This window comes from Cyclopterus lumpus, chromosome 14 (assembly GCF_009769545.1).
Source record: "Cyclopterus lumpus isolate fCycLum1 chromosome 14, fCycLum1.pri, whole genome shotgun sequence".
NCBI classification, from domain to species: Eukaryota; Metazoa; Chordata; class Actinopteri; order Perciformes; family Cyclopteridae; genus Cyclopterus; species Cyclopterus lumpus.
The window spans coordinates 7156796-7170516 of record NC_046979.1 but is presented as its reverse complement, the minus strand read 5'-3'; the positions used below and the strand labels follow the sequence as shown (position 1 = coordinate 7170516).

General features: G+C 42.2%; 32 non-coding genes across 32 annotated transcripts; 15 read left to right on the top strand and 17 right to left on the bottom strand.

Moving 5' to 3' along the window:
- Nucleotides 1-128: 128 nt before the first annotated feature.
- On the bottom strand, nt 129-201 carry trnaa-agc. Its single transcript has one exon. It is a non-coding gene; the product is annotated as a tRNA-Ala (tRNA).
- A 143-nt stretch (nt 202-344) lies between these two features.
- trnas-gcu lies at nt 345-426 on the top strand. Its single transcript has one exon. It is a non-coding gene; the product is annotated as a tRNA-Ser (tRNA).
- Nucleotides 427-728: 302 nt separating this feature from the next.
- Nucleotides 729-801, bottom strand: trnaa-agc. The gene has a single exon. It is a non-coding gene; the product is annotated as a tRNA-Ala (tRNA).
- A 143-nt stretch (nt 802-944) lies between these two features.
- trnas-gcu lies at nt 945-1026 on the top strand. Its single transcript has one exon. It is a non-coding gene; the product is annotated as a tRNA-Ser (tRNA).
- Nucleotides 1027-1327: 301 nt separating this feature from the next.
- trnaa-agc lies at nt 1328-1400 on the bottom strand. Its single transcript has one exon. It is a non-coding gene; the product is annotated as a tRNA-Ala (tRNA).
- Nucleotides 1401-1550: 150 nt separating this feature from the next.
- Nucleotides 1551-1632, top strand: trnas-gcu. Its single transcript has one exon. It is a non-coding gene; the product is annotated as a tRNA-Ser (tRNA).
- Nucleotides 1633-2344: 712 nt separating this feature from the next.
- trnaa-agc lies at nt 2345-2417 on the bottom strand. Its single transcript has one exon. It is a non-coding gene; the product is annotated as a tRNA-Ala (tRNA).
- Nucleotides 2418-2560: 143 nt separating this feature from the next.
- trnas-gcu lies at nt 2561-2642 on the top strand. The gene has a single exon. It is a non-coding gene; the product is annotated as a tRNA-Ser (tRNA).
- Nucleotides 2643-3355: 713 nt separating this feature from the next.
- On the bottom strand, nt 3356-3428 carry trnaa-agc. Its single transcript has one exon. It is a non-coding gene; the product is annotated as a tRNA-Ala (tRNA).
- A 152-nt stretch (nt 3429-3580) lies between these two features.
- Nucleotides 3581-3662, top strand: trnas-gcu. Its single transcript has one exon. It is a non-coding gene; the product is annotated as a tRNA-Ser (tRNA).
- Nucleotides 3663-3963: 301 nt separating this feature from the next.
- On the bottom strand, nt 3964-4036 carry trnaa-agc. Its single transcript has one exon. It is a non-coding gene; the product is annotated as a tRNA-Ala (tRNA).
- A 338-nt stretch (nt 4037-4374) lies between these two features.
- trnaa-agc lies at nt 4375-4447 on the bottom strand. Its single transcript has one exon. It is a non-coding gene; the product is annotated as a tRNA-Ala (tRNA).
- A 151-nt stretch (nt 4448-4598) lies between these two features.
- trnas-gcu lies at nt 4599-4680 on the top strand. The gene has a single exon. It is a non-coding gene; the product is annotated as a tRNA-Ser (tRNA).
- A 301-nt stretch (nt 4681-4981) lies between these two features.
- On the bottom strand, nt 4982-5054 carry trnaa-agc. Its single transcript has one exon. It is a non-coding gene; the product is annotated as a tRNA-Ala (tRNA).
- Nucleotides 5055-5205: 151 nt separating this feature from the next.
- trnas-gcu lies at nt 5206-5287 on the top strand. The gene has a single exon. It is a non-coding gene; the product is annotated as a tRNA-Ser (tRNA).
- Nucleotides 5288-6225: 938 nt separating this feature from the next.
- Nucleotides 6226-6307, top strand: trnas-gcu. Its single transcript has one exon. It is a non-coding gene; the product is annotated as a tRNA-Ser (tRNA).
- Nucleotides 6308-6608: 301 nt separating this feature from the next.
- Nucleotides 6609-6681, bottom strand: trnaa-agc. The gene has a single exon. It is a non-coding gene; the product is annotated as a tRNA-Ala (tRNA).
- Nucleotides 6682-6825: 144 nt separating this feature from the next.
- On the top strand, nt 6826-6907 carry trnas-gcu. Its single transcript has one exon. It is a non-coding gene; the product is annotated as a tRNA-Ser (tRNA).
- Nucleotides 6908-7208: 301 nt separating this feature from the next.
- On the bottom strand, nt 7209-7281 carry trnaa-agc. The gene has a single exon. It is a non-coding gene; the product is annotated as a tRNA-Ala (tRNA).
- Nucleotides 7282-7853: 572 nt separating this feature from the next.
- On the top strand, nt 7854-7935 carry trnas-gcu. Its single transcript has one exon. It is a non-coding gene; the product is annotated as a tRNA-Ser (tRNA).
- A 712-nt stretch (nt 7936-8647) lies between these two features.
- On the bottom strand, nt 8648-8720 carry trnaa-agc. Its single transcript has one exon. It is a non-coding gene; the product is annotated as a tRNA-Ala (tRNA).
- A 749-nt stretch (nt 8721-9469) lies between these two features.
- Nucleotides 9470-9542, bottom strand: trnaa-agc. The gene has a single exon. It is a non-coding gene; the product is annotated as a tRNA-Ala (tRNA).
- Nucleotides 9543-9686: 144 nt separating this feature from the next.
- trnas-gcu lies at nt 9687-9768 on the top strand. Its single transcript has one exon. It is a non-coding gene; the product is annotated as a tRNA-Ser (tRNA).
- Nucleotides 9769-10480: 712 nt separating this feature from the next.
- On the bottom strand, nt 10481-10553 carry trnaa-agc. Its single transcript has one exon. It is a non-coding gene; the product is annotated as a tRNA-Ala (tRNA).
- Nucleotides 10554-10705: 152 nt separating this feature from the next.
- trnas-gcu lies at nt 10706-10787 on the top strand. The gene has a single exon. It is a non-coding gene; the product is annotated as a tRNA-Ser (tRNA).
- A 301-nt stretch (nt 10788-11088) lies between these two features.
- trnaa-agc lies at nt 11089-11161 on the bottom strand. The gene has a single exon. It is a non-coding gene; the product is annotated as a tRNA-Ala (tRNA).
- Nucleotides 11162-11499: 338 nt separating this feature from the next.
- trnaa-agc lies at nt 11500-11572 on the bottom strand. Its single transcript has one exon. It is a non-coding gene; the product is annotated as a tRNA-Ala (tRNA).
- A 150-nt stretch (nt 11573-11722) lies between these two features.
- On the top strand, nt 11723-11804 carry trnas-gcu. Its single transcript has one exon. It is a non-coding gene; the product is annotated as a tRNA-Ser (tRNA).
- A 301-nt stretch (nt 11805-12105) lies between these two features.
- trnaa-agc lies at nt 12106-12178 on the bottom strand. The gene has a single exon. It is a non-coding gene; the product is annotated as a tRNA-Ala (tRNA).
- Nucleotides 12179-12330: 152 nt separating this feature from the next.
- trnas-gcu lies at nt 12331-12412 on the top strand. Its single transcript has one exon. It is a non-coding gene; the product is annotated as a tRNA-Ser (tRNA).
- A 301-nt stretch (nt 12413-12713) lies between these two features.
- Nucleotides 12714-12786, bottom strand: trnaa-agc. Its single transcript has one exon. It is a non-coding gene; the product is annotated as a tRNA-Ala (tRNA).
- Nucleotides 12787-12938: 152 nt separating this feature from the next.
- Nucleotides 12939-13020, top strand: trnas-gcu. The gene has a single exon. It is a non-coding gene; the product is annotated as a tRNA-Ser (tRNA).
- Nucleotides 13021-13721: the final 701 nt, after the last annotated feature.

Sequence of the window (13721 nt, the reverse complement as noted above, 5' to 3'; positions counted from 1 at the left end):
ATTTGGTAATCAAAAGTTATCATATTCTACAAGTCTCGGGGGAAGAAAATTATGGTTGCAAGAAGTTCCATTGATTTATCAATCTTCTTTTTGCACTCATCATGTGCACAGAATAAACCAAAGTCACTTGGAGAATGCGGGCATCGATCCCGCTACTTCTCGCATGCTAAGCGAGCGCTCTACCATTTGAGCTAATTCCCCTGTATAAAATGTCTTGAGGAAGAGCCGCCTAGCTCCCCTCCTCTACCCCCTCCATGCAACGCTTTTCCAAAGTTTCCTGACCTATGTATACACTTTGGAAGGTGACCTGGATCAGAGTGTTGATGTAAAGATAGTCTACAGATGACGAGGTGGCCGAGTGGTTAAGGCGATGGACTGCTAATCCATTGTGCTCTGCACGCGTGGGTTCGAATCCCATCCTCGTCGCAGTCAACTCTCCTTTAGTCTGCCAGGCAATTCATGTTCCTTTCAGCTCAGATCCTCAAGACTGAAAAAATCAATGCAGTTTACATGTGAAAACAACAAGTCTCTACACGAAAGAGTACAAATTGCTGCATTAAAACAGGAACATTTCTGAATATCTTATTTGTCCACTAAATATTTGGTAATCAAAAGTTATCATATTCTACAAGTCTCGGGGGAAGAAAATTAATGGTTGCAAGAAGTTCCATTGATTTATCAATCTTCTTTTTGCACTCATCATGTGCACAGAATAAACCAAAGTCACTTGGAGAATGCGGGCATCGATCCCGCTACTTCTCGCATGCTAAGCGAGCGCTCTACCATTTGAGCTAATTCCCCTGTATAAAATGTCTTGAGGAAGAGCCGCCTAGCTCCCCTCCTCTACCCCCTCCATGCAACGCTTTTCCAAAGTTTCCTGACCTATGTATACACTTTGGAAGGTGACCTGGATCAGAGTGTTGATGTAAAGATAGTCTACAGGTGACGAGGTGGCCGAGTGGTTAAGGCGATGGACTGCTAATCCATTGTGCTCTGCACGCGTGGGTTCGAATCCCATCCTCGTCGCAGTCAACTCTCCTTTAGTCTGCCAGGCAATTCATGTTCCTTTCAGCTCAGATCCTCAAGACTGAAAAAATCAATGCAGTTTACATGTGAAAACAACAAGTCTCTACACGAAAGAGTACAAATTGCTGCATTAAAACAGGAACATTTCTGAATATCTTATTTGTCCACTAAATATTTGGTAATCAAAAGTTATCATATTCTACAAGTCTCGGGGGAAGAAAATTATGGTTGCAAGAAGTTCCATTGATTTATCAATCTTCTTTTTGCACTCATCATGTGCACAGAATAAACCAAAGTCACTTGGAGAATGCGGGCATCGATCCCGCTACTTCTCGCATGCTAAGCGAGCGCTCTACCATTTGAGCTAATTCCCCTGTATAAAATGTCTTGAGGAAGAGCCGCCTAGCTCCTAGCTCCCCTCCTCTACCCCCTCCATGCAACGCTTTTCCAAAGTTTCCTGACCTATGTATACACTTTGGAAGGTGACCTGGATCAGAGTGTTGATGTAAAGATAGTCTACAGATGACGAGGTGGCCGAGTGGTTAAGGCGATGGACTGCTAATCCATTGTGCTCTGCATGCGTGGGTTCGAATCCCATCCTCGTCGCAGTCAACTCTCCTTTAGTCTGCCAGGCAATACATGATCCTTTCAGCTCAGATCCTCAAGACTGAAAAAATCAATGCAGTTTACATGTGAAAACAACAAGTCTCTACACGAAAGAGTACAAATTGCTGCATTAAAACAGGAACATTTCTGAATATCTTATTTGTCCACTAAATATTTGGTAATCAAAAGTTATCATATTCTACAAGTCTCGGGGGAAGAAAATAATGGTTGCAAGAAGTTCCATTGATTTATCAATCTTCTTTTTGCACTCATCATGTGCACAGAATAAACCAAAGTCACTTGGAGAATGCAGGCATCGATCCCGCTACTTCTCGCATGCTAAGCGAGCACTCTACCATTTGAGCTAATTCCCCTGTATAAAATGTCTTGAGGAAGAGCCACCTAGCTCGCCTAGCTCCCCTCCTCTACTCCCTCCATGCAACGCTTTTCCTTTCAGCTCAGATCCTCAAGACTGAAAAAATCAATGCAGTTTACATGTGAAAACAACAAGTCTCTACACGAAAGATTACAAATTGCTGCATTAAAACAGGAACATTTCTGAATATCTTATTTGTCCACTAAATATTTGGTAATCAAAAGTTATCATATTCTACAAGTCTCGGGGGAAGAAAATTATGGTTGCAAGAAGTTCCATTGATTTATCAATCTTCTTTTTGCACTCATCATGTGCACAGAATAAACCAAAGTCACTTGGAGAATGCGGGCATCGATCCCGCTACTTCTCGCATGCTAAGCGAGCGCTCTACCATTTGAGCTAATTCCCCTGTATAAAATGTCTTGAGGAAGAGCCGCCTAGCTCCCCTCCTCTACCCCCTCCATGCAACGCTTTTCCAAAGTTTCCTGACCTATGTATACACTTTGGAAGGTGACCTGGATCAGAGTGTTGATGTAAAGATAGTCTACAGATGACGAGGTGGCCGAGTGGTTAAGGCGATGGACTGCTAATCCATTGTGCTCTGCATGCGTGGGTTCGAATCCCATCCTCGTCGCAGTCAACTCTCCTTTAGTCTGCCAGGCAATACATGATCCTTTCAGCTCAGATCCTCAAGACTGAAAAAATCAATGCAGTTTACATGTGAAAACAACAAGTCTCTACACGAAAGATTACAAATTGCTGCATTAAAACAGGAACATTTCTGAATATCTTATTTGTCCACTAAATATCTGGTAATCAAAAGTTATCATATTCTACAAGTCTTGGGGGAAGAAAATAATGGTTGCAAGAAGTTCCATTGATTTATCAATCTTCTTTTTGCACTCATCATGTGCACAGAATAAACCAAAGTCACTTGGAGAATGCAGGGCATCGATCCCGCTACTTCTCGCATGCTAAGCGAGCGCTCTACCATTTGAGCTAATTCCCCTCTATAAAATGTCTTGAGGAAGAGCCACCTAGCTCGCCTAGCTCCCCTCCTCTACTCCCTCCATGCAACGCTTTTCCTTTCAGCTCAGATCCTCAAGACTGAAAAAATCAATGCAGTTTACATGTGAAAACAACAAGTCTCTACACGAAAGAGTACAAATTGCTGCATTAAAACAGGAACATTTCTGAATATCTTATTTGTCCACTAAATATTTGGTAATCAAAAGTTATCATATTCTACAAGTCTCGGGGGAAGAAAATTATGGTTGCAAGAAGTTCCATTGATTTATCAATCTTCTTTTTGCACTCATCATGTGCACAGAATAAACCAAAGTCACTTGGAGAATGCGGGCATCGATCCCGCTACTTCTCGCATGCTAAGCGAGCGCTCTACCATTTGAGCTAATTCCCCTGTATAAAATGTCTTGAGGAAGAGCCGCCTAGCTCGCCTAGCTCCCCTCCTCTACCCCCTCCATGCAACGCTTTTCCAAAGTTTCCTGACCTATGTATACACTTTGGAAGGTGACCTGGATCAGAGTGTTGATGTAAAGATAGTCTACAGGTGACGAGGTGGCCGAGTGGTTAAGGCGATGGACTGCTAATCCATTGTGCTCTGCACGCGTGGGTTCGAATCCCATCCTCGTCGCAGTCAACTCTCCTTTAGTCTGCCAGGCAATTCATGTTCCTTTCAGCTCAGATCCTCAAGACTGAAAAAATCAATGCAGTTTACATGTGAAAACAACAAGTCTCTACACGAAAGATTACAAATTGCTGCATTAAAACAGGAACATTTCTGAATATCTTATTTGTCCACTAAATATTTGGTAATCAAAAGTTATCATATTCTACAAGTCTCGGGGGAAGAAAATAATGGTTGCAAGAAGTTCCATTGATTTATCAATCTTCTTTTTGCACTCATCATGTGCACAGAATAAACCAAAGTCACTTGGAGAATGCGGGCATCGATCCCGCTACTTCTCGCATGCTAAGCGAGCGCTCTACCATTTGAGCTAATTCCCCTGTATAAAATGTCTTGAGGAAGAGCCACCTAGCTCGCCTAGCTCCCCTCCTCTACTCCCTCCATGCAACGCTTTTCCTTTCAGCTCAGATCCTCAAGACTGAAAAAATCAATGCAGTTTACATGTGAAAACAACAAGTCTCTACACGAAAGAGTACAAATTGCTGCATTAAAACAGGAACATTTCTGAATATCTTATTTGTCCACTAAATATTTGGTAATCAAAAGTTATCATATTCTACAAGTCTCGGGGGAAGAAAATTATGGTTGCAAGAAGTTCCATTGATTTATCAATCTTCTTTTTGCACTCATCATGTGCACAGAATAAACCAAAGTCACTTGGAGAATGCGGGCATCGATCCCGCTACTTCTCGCATGCTAAGCGAGCGCTCTACCATTTGAGCTAATTCCCCTGTATAAAATGTCTTGAGGAAGAGCCGCCTAGCTCGCCTAGCTCCCTCCTCTACCCCCTCCATGCAACGCTTTTCCAAAGTTTCCTGACCTATGTATACACTTTGGAAGGTGACCTGGATCAGAGTGTTGATGTAAAGATAGTCTACAGATGACGAGGTGGCCGAGTGGTTAAGGCGATGGACTGCTAATCCATTGTGCTCTGCACGCGTGGGTTCGAATCCCATCCTCGTCGCAGTCAACTCTCCTTTAGTCTGCCAGGCAATACATGATCCTTTCAGCTCAGATCCTCAAGACTGAAAAAATCAATGCAGTTTACATGTGAAAACAACAAGTCTCTACACGAAAGATTACAAATTGCTGCATTAAAACAGGAACATTTCTGAATATCTTATTTGTCCACTAAATATTTGGTAATCAAAAGTTATCATATTCTACAAGTCTCGGGGGAAGAAAATTATGGTTGCAAGAAGTTCCATTGATTTATCAATCTTCTTTTTGCACTCATCATGTGCACAGAATAAACCAAAGTCACTTGGAGAATGCGGGCATCGATCCCGCTACTTCTCGCATGCTAAGCGAGCACTCTACCATTTGAGCTAATTCCCCTGTATAAAATGTCTTGAGGAAGAGCCGCCTAGCTCGCCTAGCTCCCCTCCTCTACTCCCTCCATGCAACTTTTCCAAAGTTTCCTGACCTATGTATACACCTTTGGAAGGTGACCTGGATCAGAGTGTTGATGTAAAGATAGTCTACAGATGACGAGGTGGCCGAGTGGTTAAGGCGATGGACTGCTAATCCATTGTGCTCTCCACGTGTGGGTTCGAATCCCATCCTCGTCGCAGTCAACTCTCCTTGAGTCTGCCAGGCAATACATGATCCTTTCAGCTCAGATCCTCAAGACTGAAAAAATCAATGCAGTTTACATGTGAAAACAACAAGTCTCTACACGAAAGATTACAAATTGCTGCATTAAAACAGGAACATTTCTGAATATCTTATTTGTCCACTAAATATTTGGTAATCAAAAGTTATCATATTCTACAAGTCTCGGGGGAAGAAAATTATGGTTGCAAGAAGTTCCATTGATTTATCAATCTTCTCTTTGCACTCATCATGTGCACAGAATAAACCAAAGTCACTTGGAGAATGCAGGCATCGATCCCGCTACTTCTCGCATGCTAAGCGAGCACTCTACCATTTGAGCTAATTCCCCTGTATAAAATGTCTTGAGGAAGAGCCACCTAGCTCGCCTAGCTCCCCTCCTCTACTCCCTCCATGCAACGCTTTTCCTTTCAGCTCAGATCCTCAAGACTGAAAAAATCAATGCAGTTTACATGTGAAAACAACAAGTCTCTACACGAAAGAGTACAAATTGCTGCATTAAAACAGGAACATTTCTGAATATCTTATTTGTCCACTAAATATTTGGTAATCAAAAGTTATCATATTCTACAAGTCTCGGGGGAAGAAAATTATGGTTGCAAGAAGTTCCATTGATTTATCAATCTTCTTTTTGCACTCATCATGTGCACAGAATAAACCAAAGTCACTTGGAGAATGCGGGCATCGATCCCGCTACTTCTCGCATGCTAAGCAAGCGCTCTACCATTTGAGCTAATTCCCCTGTATAAAATGTCTATGAGGAAGAGCCGCCTAGCTCGCCTAGCTCCCCTCCTCTACTCCCTCCATGCAACGCTTTTCCAAAGTTTCCTGACCTATGTATACACTTTGGAAGGTGACCTGGATCAGAGTGTTGATGTAAAGATAGTCTACAGATGACGAGGTGGCCGAGTGGTTAAGGCGATGGACTGCTAATCCATTGTGCTCTGCACGCGTGGGTTCGAATCCCATCCTCGTCGCAGTCAACTCTCCTTTAGTCTGCCAGGCAATACATGATCCTTTCAGCTCAGATCCTCAAGACTGAAAAAATCAATGCAGTTTACATGTGAAAACAACAAGTCTCTACACGAAAGAGTACAAATTGCTGCATTAAAACAGGAACATTTCGGAATATCTTATTTGTCCACTAAATATTTGGTAATCAAAAGTTATCATATTCTACAAGTCTCGGGGGAAGAAATTTATGGTTGCAAGAAGTTCCATTGATTTATCAATCTTCTTTTTGCACTCATCATGTGCACAGAATAAACCAAAGTCACTTGGAGAATGCGGGCATCGATCCCGCTACTTCTCGCATGCTAAGCGAGCGCTCTACCATTTGAGCTAATTCCCCTGTATAAAATGTCATTGAGGAAGAGCCGCCTAGCTCCCCTCCTCTACCCCCTCCATGCAACGCTTTTCCAAAGTTTCCTGACCTATGTATACACTTTGGAAGGTGACCTGGATCAGAGTGTTGATGTAAAGATAGTCTACAGATGACGAGGTGGCCGAGTGGTTAAGGCGATGGACTGCTAATCCATTGTGCTTTGCACGCGTGGGTTCGAATCCCATCCTCGTCGCAGTCAACTCTCCTTGAGTCTGCCAGGCAGTACATGATCCTTTCAGCTCAGATCCTCAAGACTGAAACAATAAATGCAGTTTACATGTGAAAACAACAAGTCTCTACACGAAAGATTACAAATTTCTGCATTAAAACAGGAACATTTCTGAATATCTTATTTGTCCACTAAATATTTGGTAATCAAAAGTTATCATATTCTACAAGTCTCGGGGGAAGAAAATTATGGTTGCAAGAAGTTCCATTGATTTATCAATCTTCTTTTTGCACTCATCATGTGCACAGAATAAACCAAAGTCACTTGGAGAATGCGGGCATCGATCCCGCTACTTCTCGCATGCTAAGCGAGCGCTCTACCATTTGAGCTAATTCCCCTGTATAAAATGTCTTGAGGAAGAGCCACCTAGCTCGCCTAGCTCCCCTCCTCTACTCCCTCCATGCAACGCTTTTCCTTTCAGCTCAGATCCTCAAGACTGAAAAAATCAATGCAGTTTACATGTGAAAACAACAAGTCTCTACACGAAAGAGTACAAATTGCTGCATTAAAACAGGAACATTTCTGAATATCTTATTTGTCCACTAAATATTTGGTAATCAAAAGTTATCATATTCTACAAGTCTCGGGGGAAGAAAATTATGGTTGCAAGAAGTTCCATTGATTTATCAATCTTCTTTTTGCACTCATCATGTGCACAGAATAAACCAAAGTCACTTGGAGAATGCGGGCATCGATCCCGCTACTTCTCGCATGCTAAGCAAGCGCTCTACCATTTGAGCTAATTCCCCTGTATAAAATGTCTTGAGGAAGAGCCGCCTAGCTCGCCTAGCTCGCCTAGCTCCCCTCCTCTACCCCCTCCATGCAACGCTTTTCCAAAGTTTCCTGACCTATGTATACACTTTGGAAGGTGACCTGGATCAGAGTGTTGATGTAAAGATAGTCTACAGGTGACGAGGTGGCCGAGTGGTTAAGGCGATGGACTGCTAATCCATTGTGCTCTGCACGCGTGGGTTCGAATCCCATCCTCGTCGCAGTCAACTCTCCTTTAGTCTGCCAGGCAATACATGATCCTTTCAGCTCAGATCCTCAAGACTGAAAAAATCAATGCAGTTTACATGTGAAAACAACAAGTCTCTACACGAAAGAGTACAAATTGCTGCATTAAAACAGGAACATTTCTGAATATCTTATTTGTCCACTAAATATTTGGTAATCAAAAGTTATCATATTCTACAAGTCTCGGGGGAAGAAAATAATGGTTGCAAGAAGTTCCATTGATTTATCAATCTTCTTTTTGCACTCATCATGTGCACAGAATAAACCAAAGTCACTTGGAGAATGCGGGCATCTATCCCGCTACTTCTCGCATGCTAAGCAAGCACTCTACCATTTGAGCTAATTCCCCTCTATAAAATGTCTTGAGGAAGAGCCACCTAGCTCGCCTAGCTCCCCTCCTCTACTCCCTCCATGCAACGCTTTTCCTTTCAGCTCAGATCCTCAAGACTGAAAAAATCAATGCAGTTTACATGTGAAAACAACAAGTCTCTACACGAAAGAGTACAAATTGCTGCATTAAAACAGGAACATTTCTGAATATCTTATTTGTCCACTAAATATTTGGTAATCAAAAGTTATCATATTCTACAAGTCTCGGGGAATGAAAATTATGGTTGCAAGAAGTTCCATTGATTTATCAATCTTCTTTTTGCACTCATCATGTGCACAGAATAAACCAAAGTCACTTGGAGAATGCGGGCATCGATCCCGCTACTTCTCGCATGCTAAGCGAGCGCTCTACCATTTGAGCTAATTCCCCTGTATAAAATGTCTTGAGGAAGAGCCGCCTAGCTCGCCTAGCTCCCCTCCTCTACTCCCTCCATGCAACGCTTTTCCTTTCAGCTCAGATCCTCAAGACTGAAAAAATCAATGCAGTTTACATGTGAAAACAACAAGTCTCTACACGAAAGAGTACAAATTGCTGCATTAAAACAGGAACATTTCTGAATATCTTATTTGTCCACTAAATATTTGGTAATCAAAAGTTATCATATTCTACAAGTCTCGGGGGAAGAAAATTATGGTCGCAAGAAGTTCCATTGATTTATCAATCTTCTTTTTGCACTCATCATGTGCACAGAATAAACCAAAGTCACTTGGAGAATGCAGGCATCGATCCCGCTACTTCTCGCATGCTAAGCGAGCGCTCTACCATTTGAGCTAATTCCCCTGTATAAAATGTCTTGAGGAAGAGCCACCTAGCTCGCCTAGCTCCCCTCCTCTACTCCCTCCATGCAACGCTTTTCCTTTCAGCTCAGATCCTCAAGACTGAAAAAATCAATGCAGTTTACATGTGAAAACAACAAGTCTCTACACGAAAGAGTACAAATTGCTGCATTAAAACAGGAACATTTCTGAATATCTTATTTGTCCACTAAATATTTGGTAATCAAAAGTTATCATATTCTACAAGTCTCGGGGGAAGAAAATTATGGTTGCAAGAAGTTCCATTGATTTATCAATCTTCTTTTTGCACTCATCATGTGCACAGAATAAACCAAAGTCACTTGGAGAATGCGGGCATCGATCCCGCTACTTCTCGCATGCTAAGCGAGCGCTCTACCATTTGAGCTAATTCCCCTGTATAAAATGTCATTGAGGAAGAGCCGCCTAGCTCCCCTCCTCTACCCCCTCCATGCAACGCTTTTCCAAAGTTTCCTGACCTATGTATACACTTTGGAAGGTGACCTGGATCAGAGTGTTGATGTAAAGATAGTCTACAGATGACGAGGTGGCCGAGTGGTTAAGGCGATGGACTGCTAATCCATTGTGCTCTGCACGCGTGGGTTCGAATCCCATCCTCGTCGCAGTCAACTCTCCTTTAGTCTGCCAGGCAATACATGATCCTTTCAGCTCAGATCCTCAAGACTGAAAAAATCAATGCAGTTTACATGTGAAAACAACAAGTCTCTACACGAAAGATTACAAATTGCTGCATTAAAACAGGAACATTTCTGAATATCTTATTTGTCCACTAAATATTTGGTAATCAAAAGTTATCATATTCTACAAGTCTCGGGGGAAGAAAATTATGGTTGCAAGAAGTTCCATTGATTTATCAATCTTCTTTTTGCACTCATCATGTGCACAGAATAAACCAAAGTCACTTGGAGAATGCGGGCATCGATCCCGCTACTTCTCGCATGCTAAGCAAGCACTCTACCATTTGAGCTAATTCCCCTGTATAAAATGTCTTGAGGAAGAGCCACCTAGCTCGCCTAGCTCCCCTCCTCTACTCCCTCCATGCAACGCTTTTCCTTTCAGCTCAGATCCTCAAGACTGAAAAAATCAATGCAGTTTACATGTGAAAACAACAAGTCTCTACACGAAAGAGTACAAATTGCTGCATTAAAACAGGAACATTTCTGAATATCTTATTTGTCCACTAAATATTTGGTAATCAAAAGTTATCATATTCTACAAGTCTCGGGGGAAGAAAATTATGGTTGCAAGAAGTTCCATTGATTTATCAATCTTCTTTTTGCACTCATCATGTGCACAGAATAAACCAAAGTCACTTGGAGAATGCGGGCATCGATCCCGCTACTTCTCGCATGCTAAGCGAGCGCTCTACCATTTGAGCTAATTCCCCTGTATAAAATGTCATGAGGAAGAGCCGCCTAGCTCGCCTAGCTCCCCTCCTCTACTCCCTCCATGCAACGCTTTTCCAAAGTTTCCTGACCTATGTATACACTTTGGAAGGTGACCTGGATCAGAGTGTTGATGTAAAGATAGTCTACAGGTGACGAGGTGGCCGAGTGGTTAAGGCGATGGACTGCTAATCCATTGTGCTCTGCACGCGTGGGTTCGAATCCCATCCTCGTCGCAGTCAACTCTCCTTGAGTCTGCCAGGCAATACATGATCCTTTCAGCTCAGATCCTCAAGACTGAAAAAATCAATGCAGTTTACATGTGAAAACAACAAGTCTCTACACGAAAGATTACAAATTGCTGCATTAAAACAGGAACATTTCTGAATATCTTATTTGTCCACTAAATATTTGGTAATCAAAAGTTATCATATTCTACAAGTCTCGGGGGAAGAAAATAATGGTTGCAAGAAGTTCCATTGATTTATCAATCTTCTTTTTGCACTCATCATGTGCACAGAATAAACCAAAGTCACTTGGAGAATGCGGGCATCGATCCCGCTACTTCTCGCATGCTAAGCGAGCACTCTACCATTTGAGCTAATTCCCCTGTATAAAATGTCATGAGGAAGAGCCACCTAGCTCGCCTAGCTCCCCTCCTCTACTCCCTCCATGCAACGCTTTTCCTTTCAGCTCAGATCCTCAAGACTGAAAAAATCAATGCAGTTTACATGTGAAAACAACAAGTCTCTACACGAAAGAGTACAAATTGCTGCATTAAAACAGGAACATTTCTGAATATCTTATTTGTCCACTAAATATTTGGTAATCAAAAGTTATCATATTCTACAAGTCTCGGGGGAAGAAAATTATGGTTGCAAGAAGTTCCATTGATTTATCAATCTTCTTTTTGCACTCATCATGTGCACAGAATAAACCAAAGTCACTTGGAGAATGCGGGCATCGATCCCGCTACTTCTCGCATGCTAAGCGAGCGCTCTACCATTTGAGCTAATTCCCCTGTATAAAATGTCTTGAGGAAGAGCCGCCTAGCTCGCCTAGCTCCCCTCCTCTACTCCCTCCATGCAACTTTTCCAAAGTTTCCTGACCTATGTATACACTTTGGAAGGTGACCTGGATCAGAGTGTTGATGTAAAGATAGTCTACAGATGACGAGGTGGCCGAGTGGTTAAGGCGATGGACTGCTAATCCATTGTGCTCTGCATGCGTGGGTTCGAATCCCATCCTCGTCGCAGTCAACTCTCCTTTAGTCTGCCAGGCAATACATGATCCTTTCAGCTCAGATCCTCAAGACTGAAAAAATCAATGCAGTTTACATGTGAAAACAACAAGTCTCTACACGAAAGAGTACAAATTGCTGCATTAAAACAGGAATATTTCTGAATATCTTATTTGTCCACTAAATATTTGGTAATCAAAAGTTATCATATTCTACAAGTCTCGGGGGAAGAAAATTATGGTTGCAAGAAGTTCCATTGATTTATCAATCTTCTTTTTGCACTCATCATGTGCACAGAATAAACCAAAGTCACTTGGAGAATGCGGGCATCGATCCCGCTACTTCTCGCATGCTAAGCGAGCGCTCTACCATTTGAGCTAATTCCCCTGTATAAAATGTCTTGAGGAAGAGCCGCCTAGCTCGCCTAGCTCCCCTCCTCTACTCCCTCCATGCAACGCTTTTCCAAAGTTTCCTGACCTATGTATACACTTTGGAAGGTGACCTGGATCAGAGTGTTGATGTAAAGATAGTCTACAGATGACGAGGTGGCCGAGTGGTTAAGGCGATGGACTGCTAATCCATTGTGCTCTGCACGCGTGGGTTCGAATCCCATCCTCGTCGCAGTCAACTCTCCTTTAGTCTGCCAGGCAATACATGATCCTTTCAGCTCAGATCCTCAAGACTGAAAAAATCAATGCAGTTTACATGTGAAAACAACAAGTCTCTACACGAAAGAGTACAAATTGCTGCATTAAAACAGGAACATTTCTGAATATCTTATTTGTCCACTAAATATTTGGTAATCAAAAGTTATCATATTCTACAAGTCTCGGGGGAAGAAAATAATGGTTGCAAGAAGTTCCATTGATTTATCAATCTTCTTTTTGCACTCATCATGTGCACAGAATAAACCAAAGTCACTTGGAGAATGCGGGCATCGATCCCGCTACTTCTCGCATGCTAAGCGAGCGCTCTACCATTTGAGCTAATTCCCCTGTATAAAATGTCATGAGGAAGAGCCGCCTAGCTCGCCTAGCTCCCCTCCTCTACTCCCTCCATGCAACGCTTTTCCAAAGTTTCCTGACCTATGTATACACTTTGGAAGGTGACCTGGATCAGAGTGTTGATGTAAAGATAGTCTACAGATGACGAGGTGGCCGAGTGGTTAAGGCGATGGACTGCTAATCCATTGTGCTCTGCACGCGTGGGTTCGAATCCCATCCTCGTCGCAGTCAACTCTCCTTTAGTCTGCCAGGCAATACATGATCCTTTCAGCTCAGATCCTCAAGACTGAAAAAATCAATGCAGTTTACATGTGAAAACAACAAGTCTCTACACGAAAGATTACAAATTGCTGCATTAAAACAGGAACATTTCTGAATATCTTATTTGTCCACTAAATATTTGGTAATCAAAAGTTATCATATTCTACAAGTCTCGGGGGAAGAAAATTATGGTTGCAAGAAGTTCCATTGATTTATCAATCTTCTTTTTGCACTCATCATGTGCACAGAATAAACCAAAGTCACTTGGAGAATGCGGGCATCTATCCCGCTACTTCTCGCATGCTAAGCAAGCACTCTACCATTTGAGCTAATTCCCCTCTATAAAATGTCTTGAGGAAGAGCCACCTAGCTCGCCTAGCTCCCCTCCTCTACTCCCTCCATGCAACGCTTTTCCTTTCAGCTCAGATCCTCAAGACTGAAAAAATCAATGCAGTTTACATGTGAAAACAACAAGTCTCTACACGAAAGAGTACAAATTGCTGCATTAAAACAGGAACATTTCTGAATATCTTATTTGTCCACTAAATATTTGGTAATCAAAAGTTATCATATTCTACAAGTCTCGGGGGAAGAAAATTATGGTTGCAAGAAGTTCCATTGATTTATCAATCTTCTTTTTGCACTCTTCATGTGCACAGAATAAA